The sequence below is a fragment of the Motacilla alba genome, chromosome 27 (assembly GCF_015832195.1).
Source record: "Motacilla alba alba isolate MOTALB_02 chromosome 27, Motacilla_alba_V1.0_pri, whole genome shotgun sequence".
In the NCBI taxonomy this organism is placed as follows: Eukaryota; Metazoa; Chordata; class Aves; order Passeriformes; family Motacillidae; genus Motacilla; species Motacilla alba.
Window position 1 is genome coordinate 4,308,225 of NC_052042.1, and position 13,123 is coordinate 4,321,347.

General features: G+C 56.5%; 1 protein-coding gene across 6 annotated transcripts in view; it reads left to right on the forward strand.

The window, feature by feature from the left end:
* Window positions 1-2,216: 2,216 nt before the first annotated feature.
* The window catches only part of KANSL1 (KAT8 regulatory NSL complex subunit 1), a 79,627-nt gene continuing 68,720 nt past the window's right edge, over window positions 2,217-13,123 (forward strand). For 2 of the 6 annotated variants that reach the window (XM_038163334.1, XM_038163339.1), the window contains exon 1: window positions 7,839-8,281. The gene's annotated coding sequence lies outside the window, so the exon portion shown is untranslated. Of the gene's footprint in view, window positions 2,244-2,589; window positions 2,911-7,837; window positions 8,282-8,711; window positions 10,583-13,123 lie in introns of those variants that run through there. The other 4 variants (XM_038163336.1, XM_038163335.1, XM_038163338.1 and 1 more) reach the window with 4 other exon arrangements.

Sequence of the window (13,123 nt, forward strand, 5' to 3'; positions counted from 1 at the left end):
CCCCGGAGCTGCAGGGCTGGAGCCCCTCTGGAGCCAGGCTGGCGGAGCTGCAGGGCTCACCTGGAGAGGAGAAGGATCCAGGGAGAGCTCAGAGCCATTTCAGGGCTGGAGCCCCTCTGGAGCCAGGCTGGCGGAGCTGCAGGGCTCACCTGGAGAGGAGAAGGATCCAGGGAGAGCTCAGAGCCCTTTCAGGACCTAAAGGGGCTCCAGGAGAGCTGCAGAGGGACTGGGGACAAGGGCTGCAGGGACAGGGAGTGTGTCCATCCACTGCCCAAAGGCAGGGATGGATGGGATACTGGCCATGAATCCTTCCTGCTGAGGCCTGGCACAGGGTGCCCAGAGAAGTTCCTGCTCATCCTCACTTCCCATCCTGCATCAAGAAGCTCTCAGGTATGGAGCAGGTTAGTTTTATTTTCTTTTTTTTTCTGCCTTCCATAGCAGGTCCCCACCCTGTGGCTGCAGCCGTTGTTGGTCAGCAGGGTAATTAATTATCACAGTCTTTTACACTTCCAGACCTGGAGGAAAAGCTTCCCAGGAAGGCTGTGCAGAAATTCCTCCTGCTGCGTGTAGGCATCTTGGATTGAACCTTTTACCATTCAGTTTTTGCCCAACCTAGTTGGTAATTTCTGAGAGCTGAGTTTGGCCGTACAAGCACGCTGAGATTAACCCGTTCCTAGCTGCTTCCCCCTGTTTCCCCCATGGTCCTGTTGCTCCTGGCCATTTGTCCTGTGTCTGGGGGTCGCTGGGTGCAGTGAGAGCTGAGCTGTTCTCCTGAGCCCCTCTGCAGCCTCCCCGTGTGGGCTGGGGGCTGCAGCTGGGCTCTCCTAGTGCTGGACCCAGGCTTTGCTCAGGCAGGCTGAGCTTTAGGTGCCTGCAGAGAAAGGCAAAGCAGTGATGAAGTTTGTCCATCTTGCCAGGGCTGAATCAGAGCCGTGTGCTGAGCACCAGGAGCTCTTTAGGAACCCCTACACCCTACCAAGGTTTGCACTCGTTCTGGTATTCACCACTGCCTGTGGTGCTGCAACATCTTATCTTCTGTCCCTCTGTCTAAGTCTGTGACTGTTTGGGAGCTGATCCACGAGCACAAACTGCTTTTTATTTTTAATGGAGTAGAACTGGGTTTTTCTAAGGCAGGGATCTCAGTACTTTTAAACTTTGTCACCTCAGAATAAGGTCATAGTGTGGATTTTCCTGGATAACCAGGAAAAACAACCTGCTTGTTTCATGTTCCTGGGGAAGGAGAGCAAGGACAGTGTCTGTGTGGGGACAGTGACTTCAGCTGCTCTGTGTGGGATCAGCCTGGCCACCTCTCAAAGTGTGCTTGGAGCATCCCAAACTTCCAGTCCTGAAAGGGGATTAGAGAAAAGTGGGAGAGTAACTTTTTACACTGGCAGAGAGAACAAGGGGCGAACAACTTTAACTGGGAGAGAATTAGATTAAATTTTAGGAGGAAATTCTTCGGCAAGGCCCTGGCACAGGGTGCCCAGAGCAGCTGTGGCTGCCCCTGCATCCCGGGCAGTGCCCAAGCCCAGGCTGGGCACCGGGGTTTGGAGCAGCCTGGGGCAGTGGGAGGTGTCCCTGCCACGGCAGGGGTGGCACTGGGGGGGCATTGGACACAGGCCCAGGGCCAGCAGGGGACACGGGCCCTGCGTCACCTGCGGGACGCGGGCCTGGTGCCATCCGTGGGGCAGGGCCCGGTGTCCCCGGCGGGACCGCAGCCCTCGTCCCCCGCGCCGGGGCTCGGTGTCCCGGCGGCACCTCCCGGCGCCCCGGCAGGTCCCTCCCCGCTGCGGGACCCGCGCCCCGCACGGGGCACGAGTGGCCTGCGGCCCGCGGGCCGCCCCACGCTCCGGGGCCCCGGCTCCCGCCCCGGAGCCACCTGCGGGCCGCCGGCGCCCCGCGTCCCCCCCGCCCCGCACCCGGGGCCGCCCCCTCGCCCCCCGCCCGCCGCTCCCGCGGCCCGGCCGGACCCGCGGCTGCCCCGGGGGGCGGGGGCGCGCCCGGGCCCCCCCGGTCGGGGCCGGTGCCGGGGTCGGGGGTCCCGGGGCGGGGGGCGGCGGGCGGGGGGGGGGGGCGCGCGGGGCAGGGGCCGAGCGGCGGCACCGCATCAATCACCGCCCGCCCCGCCCCCCCGCGCTGATTGACGCGGCCGCAGCCAATGGGGCGCGCCCATGCCCCGCGCGCAGCCAATGGGCGCGGGGGAGGGCGGAAGGTCCCCGCTTGAAGGCGGCGGAGCGGCGCAGGTAGGAGCGGGCGGGGGGCGCGGAGCGGCCGGGGGCGCGGGGGGGCCGCGCACGGCCCGGGGGTCGCGGCTCCCGCCCCCGCGGGCAGCGCCGGCCCCGGCCTCCGGCCCCGCCGTCCCGCAACTTGGCCGCGGGGGCCGGGCCGCGGCGGGGCTGGGGGGGGGCCGGGCGGCCGCTCCCGCCCGGGAGTTGGGGGTCGCGGGCAGGGTCGCGGCGGGCGCCGGGCCCGGGGCGCCGGGAGAGCTCCGCCGCGCTGCCCCGGGGGGCCGGGCCCGGCCGGGCTCCGTGCGGAGCGGGGACCCCCCCCCCCGCCCGCCCCGCGCCTCCATTTTAGCCCGGGGAAGCGAGGCCGGGCCCGGGGGGCTTCGAGAAGGATCGGGGGTGGCGGCAGCCCCCGGTCCCCCCCCCGGGCCGCGCTGCGAGCGCTGCCGGGCCCGGCCCCGCCGGCCGGCCCGGGGCGGGATGGAGGTAACGGTGGGAGGGGGCGGCGGGGCCCCCTTGTGACAGCCCTCTCTGCCCTCAGCTCCTGGACTTTCCCACCTCCTCGAGTGAATAAATAAGAAACTTACATCCCGTCGGCGGAGGCTGGAAGGATCCGGAGGCCGTCCCCGTGCTGCCCACCTGGAGCGCAGGTGTGAGGATGGGCCTGGCCAAGATGCCCAGCAAGGTACGTCCCGTGTGCCCCACTGCCCGGGCTGCTCGGGGCTCTCCGCTCCCGGGTGCCGGCCCGCTCGGGCGTGCTCAGGTGCCTTGGCAGGTGCTGGGTTGGTTCCTGACCGTGCAGGATGAAGCTGGAGCCCTGCACGTAGTTTCTTGGCTGATGCAGAACTTTAAAATGGAGGTTTGGTGTTATGGCTGGAAGCATGGATTCATCCTGTGTGCACAGAGTGTTTCTCTCTCCAAAGCTGTTCCAGTGCCTGTAGTGAAGAGATGTGGAGGCTCCTCTTGGGAGCATGTGTGTGTATTTACAGGTGTTACCTGTCCTTGTGTGCAGCAGCATCGAGACATCAAGGCATGACTTGCCCAGAAAAAGAAAGATCACCTGCTCTTTTTTTTCCTCTCTTTATTGTGTTCATCCTTAAACACCAGGTTAACACTATAAGGTCCTTTTAACTCGCTGATTTGATCTGGTTTGTGTATGTATTTATAGTATCAAGAGTTTTGTGTACACCTGTCAGAGGGGTCTTGGCTTTGTCCTGTGAAAACCAAAGGTCTAAAGCTGGAGTTTCCTGCTCACATTTCTGTCCCTCTGATTTCCCCATGTGTGAGGCAGGTGCTCCTGGGTTGGAGTGGAGCCTGGCGGGGCTTTGCTGGTGCTTCTTTAGAAAAGTGACCTCTTGCCTTGCTGATGTTATTGCACATTGAAAATGTGTCCTGAACACTCAGGTACAGGGATCGAGTTCTGTGCAGCTGAATAAAACCTGAAGAGAAGTGCTAAAGGGAAGGATATTTCCCTCTTTTCCTAAATCTACAAGCCAAAGCAGCCTGACTTTAGGCCAGTTATTTAGGCTGAATTTAGACAAATTCTCTTGTAATGGGAAAACCAAAAATCTTAATCCGTTCACACTGACCTTACACAAATCTGCTGTGGTATCTGATCTCCAGTTGGCCAACACAGCAGCAAAGCTCTTGCTGTTTGTACACAGAATAACAGTGAGTTGTTTTGTGGGCTTTAAAAATGGAATTAAACCTCCCTGTTGTGGTTTTGGAGGCTATCACAAAATACCTTGGAAATCTGTGTTGCTGCAGCTGCTGCTGACACTGGTGGGAATTAGGAATTAACTTCTCTGCGGACTGGTCTTCATTTCCAAAGTGCCACGTGCTGCTGCCTTGGGGTTTGACGTGCGGCTGTGTGGAGCCTCACCCACGTTGGCACTGGGGTGTTGTCAGCCCTGTGAGTGTCCCATTTGTCCCCATCCTGAATGCCAGCTCCTTAGTCTCACGCTGCAGTCTGCAAAAGTGTGGAGGAGAAAACCCAGTAAGATTTCAGAGAGCTGCAGGCCCTGTGGGATGGGGAGACGGGGCTGCTTTGGGAGGCTGCGGGAGGGCAGGGAAGGGCCCCGGGGAGGGTGCCCTGGATCCTTTGTGCCTCCTGAGAGCCAGCAGGAGCTGAGGGAAGGAGCAGCGCCTGCCTGTGCTGCTGGGGCACTCGGGCTGTCCGGCCCTGTCAGTGTGTCCAGCCCTGTCGGTGTGTCCGGCTGCTGCATCCCCCGGCAGCTCTGCTGAGAGGCGTTTGCTTCTGGAGGGGAGGATCTTGCTGGACCTTGATTTTTGGAGCGTGTTGAGCGTGTCACGGGTTGAATTGCTTTACAGCTCTGCTAGGGCCTGTCTGAGGGCTGCTCTCACTGGTACCCCCCCATCAGCTCCTGCCACCTGGTATTGTCACAGTTTGCAATGTTTTATTGTCACAGAAGAGACCAGCTCTGTTACAGCCCTTGGGTTCTGTGAAGCTCATCACCCAGAGCTCCTGAGAGGGGCGGGAGGTTTGTGGGAGCAGAGGAGCAGGAAGCCCTGCCTGCTCCTTCCCAGGGAGCTGCTCCAGCTCTGGCTGTGCCCTGCTCACAGAACGGGGACTCGCTGCCTTCTCCTTCCCATTGCCATCTCCCTGTGGTTGCCTGGGCTCTGATTCTCCCATGCTGGACTTGTCATAGGAAATATTGTTATTAAGAGCAGGTAGAGTCTCATCACTGTGGTTTTTAATGGCCATCCCCCTTTCCCACATACAGGATGTTTCCCAAACTGAAATAGCATGGTTTTAGGCTCAAAAGTCATAGATAATAACACTTAAGAGTTATTTTATGTGCAGATGTGCATATACTTATTGTATAGAGACTTGTGTGTTATTGTATAGAGACTGTTAAATTTCTGAGGCGGGTCCAATCAGAGCAAGTAATGAGGATTAATAGGTGGAAAGATGAGGTAACAATTAGCTGTGAATAGCTGGGTACCCAGCCCTCACCAGATACTGTGGTTTCAGTGTTCTGGATGCTTGGCAGAGAGGACAATTCAAAGGATGATGCTGTAGAAATGAGGCTTCACTGGGGAGAGCTGCTCTTGTTCATGGGGGGCATCTCCAGGTCAGGAACATCCTGTGTGAGGGACAAGTAGGTGGCTGGTCCAGGAGTGGCCAGGTGACCAGTTGTGGCACAGCTTTGAGTGGGAAACTGAGACTGGCAGGGCCATAGAAGGAACGTGTCAGAGGCCAAAGCTGTGTAATTTTACACGGCACAGCAATTTTTGGTACTCATCTCCAGATCAGGCTGGGTGATGGAAGCTGCAGCTGTGTCTGTGCTGCAGGAAGATCCAGACCTGTACTGGAATGCCAAGCTGGAATCTGGGCTCTTGGTCTGTGCCTCAGCAGAAAATTCTGCACTGCACAGTGAACAAAAGATCCAAAGCTTTATTGCACAGGAATTTCTTTTAACTTCCACCACAACATCTTGTCCTCACTCTTCTGTTCCAGTATAAAACCACATTTGTTGCTACTTCTGCTTTTTAGCTGAGCTCTAGTTCAAGGTAGATTAAAAAAACAATAATACCAGAGGTTTGCATGCCATTGTAGGGTCCTGTGATCCTAAAGTTCTCTCCAAGTGAGATGAGGAGATCAGGAGAGAGCGTGCAGCTGCTGAATTCCTCGTGCAATTGTCTTTCAGAAAAGGTGTTTTTGTTACCCTTAAGAATAGATAGCGTTCACTGTGTGACCCTGTTCGGTGCTGGGTGTGGGGCTGCTGATAACACACTGCCCTGCTGTCCTCCTTGGCACTGTTTCATCACTGACTTACAGCCGTGTCCAAGGTCTCTACTCTCATTTTCTGAAGGTACCGCATGAGAGTGCTGAGCCTGGGGTGTGTGGGGATGGAGAATGGCCACCACTGAGGGGACAGCTGGGACTGCAAGGGACAGCCCAGGAGTGGAGCTGGTTATCTGCAGTTCCCTGCTAGGGCATAAAAACCAGCATTAGTCTCACTGCTGTCCTTAGCTGAATATTTTTCTTGGAAGAGCAGGTACAAGCTGCGTTTTGAGCATTTGTGTGGTCAGCAGAGACCTCTGGGTGCCTCTGGCTGCAAGCCCAGGTGGTCGCACACACCCTTAGAAAAATGATGAAATGTGAATTTCCTGGCCCAGAGACCTGGCTGTAATGACAGTGCCGTGGTGTGGTTTTTTGAGCAATACATTGGATTTTAAAGAGTAACAGTAGTGCCTTGGCTCTGTATCTCCAAATGGTTTTTAGATGAAGGGAGCATTGCTCAGGCACGTGGTGGGATTCCCGTGCAGGGCCAGGAGTGTATTCTGATCCCTCCCAGCTCAGGGCATTCTGCACAGTTGCTTTTGTGGTATTGAACCGCCGTGTGTGGTGCCGGGACTTGAATCACGAGGAGGAAATAAACTTGTCTGTGTGTGCTGCATAATGCAGGCCAGGATTGCACGTACTGGAAAGAGGGTTCCTCCTTACCTAGTTCTGCAGTCGAGCAGACCAGGTTTTGCTTTTCGCTCAGTGCAGCTCCCGGGGCAGGTTCTCTCGGTGGCAGTGAGCACAGCTGGCACTGCTGTGGCTCTTTCCCTTTGCGGGCAAAGCATGGTATAAACGCTTTTTTCTTGGCAGAGCTGCTGCAGGGGCAGCAGAGCAGTGTTCTGGTGAGAGACACCCAGAGCAGGGCAGAGCCTTTGCCTGGCAGGAATTGCCAGCGGGTTTGTGGCACCCTGAGCCTGCCGGGGTCTGTGCTGGGCACAGTCAGTGTCACCCCCCAGCAAGGGGCCAGACTGAAAGTCAAAGAGGGGAAATGGTTTCTGCGGTCCCGAACGAATGCTTTCTTGCTCTTGGTGTGTCCTGTGAGAGGGAGCTGCTGAGGAGGGGCAGGATGCGGGGCAGGATGCGGGGCAGCGGCAGGGCCCCGCTGGCCGGGCTGCCAGCCCTGCGTGCCCCTGCCACTGCCCCAAACCCTGCCCGGAGCCCGGGGGCTGCGGGGACAGCTCCGGAGCACGGCTGGGGCTGCCTGGAGCCTTTGGGCACGTTTCCTTGCAATAAAGCTGGGGACCGTGGCAGGAGCAGTGCGGGCCGGGCCGGCAGCGAGCCCCCGGGGCTGCGTGTGGGCACGGGAGAGCGTGACGTGCAGTTTGGCGGGGAAACGCTTAAACGCCGGAGGTTGTTTTGTTTTATTTTTCCCGGGAGCGAGCTTGCGGTGGCACAGCGGGCAGCGCCGTGCATTTTGGGCAGGAAACGGTTAAAGCGGCGTTAAACCAGCGGCGTTCCTGCGGCGCCGTGTCCTGTGTGTCCCCGGCCGCAGGGGGGGCGGGCGGACTTCAACTCCCGGCGTGCCCCGCGCCCCGCCGCGGGCTCCCCCTGGCGGTGTCCGGCAGCGGCGGGGCCGCGGCGGGCGGACAAAAGGCGGCGAGTCCGCCCTCCCTCCCTCCCCTTCCCCGCCCTCCCTCCCCCCCGGCGGCGGCGGCGGCGGTGCCGGTGCCCGCCCCTCCCTCCCCTTCCCCTCCCCTCCCGCACTGCAGCTCCTCCGCGCGGCCGCGGCGGGCGCTCGGCGGGGCCCCCCGGCTGCGGGCGGGCGCGGGTTGCGCTGCGCGGCGCGGCCGCCGGGGGCGCTGCGGCGGCGCCCCCCGCCCCCCCGCCTCCTCGCCGTCCTCCTCCTCCTTCCCCCCGGTGCATTCTCCGGCTGACGGGAGGGGGAGGGCAGGGAAGGAGCCCGGCCGCCATTTTCGAGCCGCGCCGCCGCCGCGCTCGCCCGGAGCAGGGGGGGACCGGGCGCGCCGAAGAGAAGCGCCGCAGCGCCCGCTCCGCCCCAGCGCTCCGACCCGGGGGCGGGGGGGCCCCGCTCCCCCCCTCCCCCCCCACCCCCAGCACTGCGGCCGCCGAGGGAGACGGGCGAGCCCATCCCCCGTTCCGCCGGGGCGGGCGGGGGGGGCGCCGGGGGTGGCGGCGCCGCGGCTGCCGCCCCTCGTCCCGGGGGGGGCCGGTTGGTTTGTTTGCGAACTGCGCCCGTTTCGCCGCGGCCGAGCCCGCCCGGACCGCGCTCGCCGCTCGTCACGTGGTAGGTGCCGCTCGCCCCGCGCCCGCCGCCCCGCGCCCGCCGCGCCTCCCCCGCCGCCCCTTTGTTAGCGCCGCCGCGCCCCGCCGGGCCCCGCCGCCGCCGCGCCCCAACTTCTGCGAGCCCCCCCCTCCCCTGCCCTTCCCCTCCCCGGTGCGGCGGAAAGTGCGGGGGTCGCGGCAGGAGAGCCGCCCCGCACCCCCCCGCCCGCCGCCCCCGGTGCTGCGTCTCCCCGGGGCGGGGGGGGGCGCCGCGGGCGGGGGGCGGCGGCGCCGCTCTACGTTGAAATTCCGGCCCCGGGGGTCCCGCAGGGTCGGGCCGGGGCCTCTCACGTGGCCGCTGCCCCCGGGGAGGGGAAGGGACGGGCGGGAGGGAGGAAGGGGAGGGGGGTGCACCGTTCCCTAACCTGGTGGGAAAGGGGGGGCTGGGTTGGGGGGGGGGCACACGCGAAGTTTTAAAAGTAAACAGAAAAAAAAAATTAAATTGCATAACCTCAAAGCTTGCAAAACGCGTGGAGGGAGCAGGTCCCGCGGCCCCAAATCCGCCTGGAAAATAGGAGCGGAGCGGTGCCGGTAATCCCGGTGGGCTGTCACCGGCGGGAGCCGTGTCACCGGGCGCTCTCCCTGCTCCCGGGGTGCACAATAGCGTCATTTTCCAGGTGGCTTCCAGCTCCAGAACCGTTTCCCCGTATTTACTTTCCAGCCGCATATTTTGTGTTTTATTTATTTCGAACCGGCCCTGCCGATCCAGGATTATTTTCCCCAAAACAAGCTGGAAGAGTCCGGCTATCCTGAAATGCTTTCCGTGATCCCTACGTGTGTTTACTTCCATCACGGGATTAGCATCTTCCAGTGCTTGGTTACGGAGAAATTTCCATCATTTGGGGTATAAATGGGGGTTATGTAGGAGGAAAAATAAAGCAGCTAAATATACTGGGAACTAAACTTATTTTCTCCCCAAAAATCAGACCCACCTTCCAAACCGAGGTGTCATCTCTCCTCTCCTTGAATTTGTGTCCAGGTGGAGCAGAAGGCAGGCACTCCATAGATTATATTCCCTGTTATGTAAAATGCACTTGAATGACAAACTGTAGTTTTCCATGAAACCGGTCAGGATATGGGAGGAACTGCAGGTTTTTTATTTGTTTTGACTGACCATTATATTTTGAACCGGTTCGGGCCACGGCCGTGTGTGTTGGTGGTTACATCATGCCGTGTGTTGTGTGCAGGGTGCTTTGTGCCCGTGAAAATAAGGTGAGGAGGCAGCCCGGTTGTGGGGCAGGACCCGCTGTGGGGGATAAAACATTCTGGGGCTGGCCGAGCTGTGAGCGTGGCTCTGTGTGCCTCTGATCCTCTGCCGGGGCTGGCAGGCCGGGGATCTGTCTGCGTGCAGGCCTTTTCTCTTTAAAACCATATTTGTCCTTTTTATAGCCTTTGTTTTCATGGAGGAACCTCTGATGCTCTTCCCTGCTTTAGCGTATCCTCTTGGATTTCCATTCTGGCACGGGAACAGCGACGCTCCTCAAGCTGATTATATATATATATTTTTTTTTTTTTTCTTTAATTGAGAAGTCAGCAGCGTTTTAAATCGGCCGAGGGGGCGGTGGAGCAGAGCGGGGCCGGGGCCGGCTGGAGCTCGGTTCCCGGCCCGGTTCCGGCTCGGTTCCCGGCCCGGTTCCCCGCCCGCCCCCGCGCACCAGGGCCGGGCGGCCTGGCTGTGGCGCGGCGGGGATGGGGACGGTGTTTTTTTTCCCCTGTAGCTGCACTGCCAAGGTAGCACAGCTGTGTGGGGCTTAATGGATTGATATGCTGCAGGAGCAGTTAATTGTGGAACTTGGTTGTGGTACTGTTATAGCTGATTTGTAATGATTTAGCAATGAGGAATGACTTGTGTTCCCTCGTCAGAGGTGATAAAGCAGCAGATGACCAGGCAGATGTGGCTGTGGCTTTCTCTTACGCCTTTTTTCCCCCCTCTTTTGCCTTTTATTTATTTTTTTTAAAAGCTATATTTCAATCCCATTTGCTCTCGGAGATCATCCGGTAACTGGAGAGCGGGTGAGAGTGTGACATCATGCGAGGCAGGGGTGAAAACTGAGCGGTTCTGTGACCAAAGTCACTTCCTTTTGCCCTGTTTATAACTCGTGTTTTGGTGAAGGCCACTGCCATTATCTAATGAACGCCCGGAACAAAGACTGTCTCTGGAGTTCCAGCACTCCACCCTTCCCTGCTTGGGCTCCACTTGCTGCCTGTCCTCAGGAACCTCAAAAGGCTTTTCCAGGGAGGATGAGACTCAATGGACAGCAAGGTAAAGATAAGGCCTGAGGATTCTTGGGCCCAGCCCGAGGGGAAGGGTAAAGCTTGGGGAGTGAGAGAAGGGGCAAGCAGTACATATTTTTATTTCTGGGCCTTTCCCCCACCCTCTTCCATACAATTTTCCTCTTCTGGAAAATTGCCTTTTTCTGGCACCATTTTTTGAGAGTAGGTCAGTGCTATCTCAGCCTGAACCCAAACAACACCTGATTTTGCATTTTTCTGTTCATTTTTTTACTGGATTGTGTGAGAAACAGGTGGGTCAACTTAGGCCTAAATGGGAGTTTAATTCCTGGAAGGGTCTCAGGTGGATCACATAGTGATGAGACCAAATAATGAGTAAGTTCTGCACGCCTGCCTCTCTTCCCAGTGTTTATCCTTCCATTAAAAAGAGCTCTGAGCACTGGGCAGTTGCAGTGGCAGGTGATCTGAGAAGCAGCGTTTCCGTTGCTGCATTTTATAAATACCAAGTCCCTGCTCATGACTTCCAGGAATACAATGTCTATCTGGAATGAAAAGCAGCAAAGACTTGGTTTGAAAATCCTTGCCTGTAAACAGGAGTTTGGCTGCATGTTTGAGGATGCAGTTTTCTGTGACAAATCGTTTAAATTGGAATAAAAGCTTTCTGTTCTTTCTCAGCTGGGCCAGGAGTTGTCATACCCAAATCAGCAAGAGTCTGGGTGATGCAGAACTTGAGTAAACATAATTCCATTAAATCCTGCACATGTCCTCGTCGGCCTGAGTTCAGAGCTGTGTTTTTGGAAGAGGAGAGTTTGGATTAGGTCTTGTTCAGGTTTTTTAAAGAAAGTTAGAAAACCAGTCTGGGTCTCTCCTGCCACAAGGTGCAGCCAGCAGGTGACTGCCAGAGTTTGGAGAGTGAGACAAATGGAGAAATGGGAGATGCTAATAGTTGGGAAGACTTAATTCTGGAGTTCTGACAGTGCAGTATCTGAATTTAGTGATGAAACTGTGCTGTTTGTCTGATAAAATGAGGGAGAAAGGTAACAAAATCGCATCTCAAGAAGGGAAATGGGGGTAGCTGTCAGCCTGAACAGGCCTTGTCGTCATCTGTGCCTGAGTTAATCCCTTGCTACAGACTCATTTTTTTCAGATTTGGTGGAAAGAAATGTTTAATTGAAATATATATTTCTGTCCTGGGAGCTGCTTCAGGCCTCAGAGGCCTTAGCAGAAGGCGAACCTTAAAGATTTCTAATTTTCAGCTCTCAAACGTTAGGAAACATCTCTCTGAAATCTTTATAACTTCCTGTCAAGATCTGCAGCGACAGAGGATGTGATGGGAAGGTTACTGCGAGGTTGCTTTGCACTGAAGAGGAAGAGCAAGCCCAGCTCAGGCTGTAATTACGGCCTGAGAAAAGAACCTGTGATGTGTGAGTGAGCATCACCTTCGATTAAACGAGTGCCTCTGCTCTGGAGCTGTTGTCACCCGTGGTGGGCTGTGCTCTCCTCTGACATCAGTCAGCTGAGCTCTGTGTCCTGAGGATTCTGAACTCCAGTCAGAATGAAGTCTGTAAACTTGGCTGCCAGCTTGGGCAGGGGTCTGGTGATTTGGGACACTTAGCTCTGCTCCTCTCTGGGCTGACATATCCTCTTGAGGACATGGCCAGTTATCCCAAGGCACTCCAAAGGACTTCTTGTAGTGACAGCCAATGCCTTGTTCTAAAATACTAAGTATAAAATAAGAAGTATTAAGGTGTTGCCACGTTATGGAGCAGGGGGGTGTTAAGAGTTTAGGCAACAGTTATATATGCTTTTGAGCAAAGGTGGGTATGACTGTACCTAGTGAATGAAAATGTATCTTTAAAATTAAAAGGCAATTCTGTTTTTTGTTTAACTTGCTCCCTGAGTCCTGAGTTCAGTTTTTTTCATATTTCCTGGGCAACTTGCCCAGATTATGCGAAAGAAAAACAAAATCTTTCTGATACTGGATGGGGGAGACCCAGATTTCACAATTAAAGCTTTCTAAAATTTTATTTTATTTTTTATTTTAATTGTATCTGACATGCTGCTGCTTTCTGCAGATCTCCCATTATTATTTTTGAACCCTATTTCTTGTGATTTGACTCTAGACTGCAACTTTGTTCTGAAGAGTAGCTTAACAGCAATGGGTATTTTTATCTCCAGCCACTTTATTTTCCAGGTGAAGGCATTCTTGCTTTCAATTAATCACTTTTCCAGATTTTTCTGGCAGTGATGACAGTTAATCTTGCTTCTGTTTTTCTTTCTGACATCATATTGATGAAACCTCCTTTACCTCAGATGATGCAACTGGTTTGGTTTATTTATATCCAATGAGAGTTTGCAGGCGTAAGAGAGAATTATTCTTGCAGAAGGAGATCTCAGAGTTGACCAGACCCTGCCACTCAGGTGGACAAGGAAGTGGAAACAACAGCTTTTAGTTTAATCTTGAGGGCTTCTCTTTGGAAACAAACAAAAGTGGAGCTCAGTAGTATTTCTTGATATGTTCTTACTATTAAAATTCTTATTTTTCCCTGAGAGATTAGGTGCAAGTCCGTAG